We start from the raw sequence: 1,059 nt of genomic DNA, 5'->3' as shown, positions 1-1,059 counted from the left end.
TTCACAAGACTGAATTTGCTAGATATTTATTTCCTCATCCTTTTGCAGATCATGTGTGAAGAACAGTTTGGGGCAATATGTTTCGTTTTATCTCCCTTAATATATCTATCCTTCAGTTACTTAAGCGATACATGATGTATTGTCTTCAAAGATGATGGTTGGGTCTTCTGTTATTGCGTTCATAACACTCTCCTTTTGGATATTACTGATCATCGACCTCAGCCACACACATTCCCGTCATGCTTCATAGAGGGCTATCAACTCTGCATGATTTGATGATGTCGCGGTCAATGTCTGCTTTGTTGATTTCGAAGATATTGCAGTGCCGCCATAAGTAAACACATATCCATTTTGTGACTTTGCATTTTGAGGATCTGATAAGTATCCAGCGTCTGCAATGAGAGCAGCATCTTGTTTTGGTTGGTAATATAAACCAAGGTCTTGTGTCCCTCGTAGGTACCGGAGTAAGTGTCGAACTCCCTTCCAATGCCTATATGTTGGTGCATTGATGTGCCTGGCTAACAAATTCACAGAGAAAGCTATGTCAGGTCTAGTATTATTAGCTAAGTACATTAAGGCTCCAATTGCACTTAAGTATGGTACTTCTAGACCCAGAATCTCTTCATTTTCTTCTCGGGGTCTAAATGGATCATTTTTCATATTCAAAGAACGAACAACCATTGGGAAGTTGGTTGGGGTTGCTTTGTCCATGAAGAAATGTTTCAAAACTCTTTCTGTATTGTTTGATTGATGTACAAAAATACCATGACTCAAGTGCTCAATTTGCAGCCCAAGGCAAAATTTAGTTTTCCCAAGGTCTTTCATCTCAAATTCTTTCATCAAGTATTTTGCAGTTTTCTCGAGTTCATTCGGGGTTCCGATGATATTTAAATCATCAACATAAACTGCAATGATAGCGAATCCTGATTGTGATCGCTTTATGAAAACACAGGGACTAACTTGGTTGTTTTTGAATCCTTCTCTCATAAGGTATTCACTCAGACGGTTGTACCACATCCTTCCAGATTGTTTCAATCTATAAAGTGACCTTTTTAGTTT

The 1,059-nt window shown here is 38.4% G+C and overlaps 1 pseudogene; it reads right to left on the bottom strand.

The window, feature by feature from the left end:
• Window positions 1-237: 237 nt before the first annotated feature.
• Window positions 238-573, bottom strand: LOC145604143 (secreted RxLR effector protein 161 pseudogene; annotated as a pseudogene).
• Between the last annotated feature and the right edge of the window lie 486 nt (window positions 574-1,059).

The sequence above is a fragment of the Chenopodium album genome, chromosome 22 (genome assembly GCF_948465745.1).
Source record: "Chenopodium album chromosome 22, dcCheAlbu1.1, whole genome shotgun sequence".
NCBI lineage: Eukaryota > Viridiplantae > Streptophyta > Magnoliopsida > Caryophyllales > Amaranthaceae > Chenopodium > Chenopodium album.
This window is presented reverse-complemented; position numbering and strand designations above follow the sequence as displayed.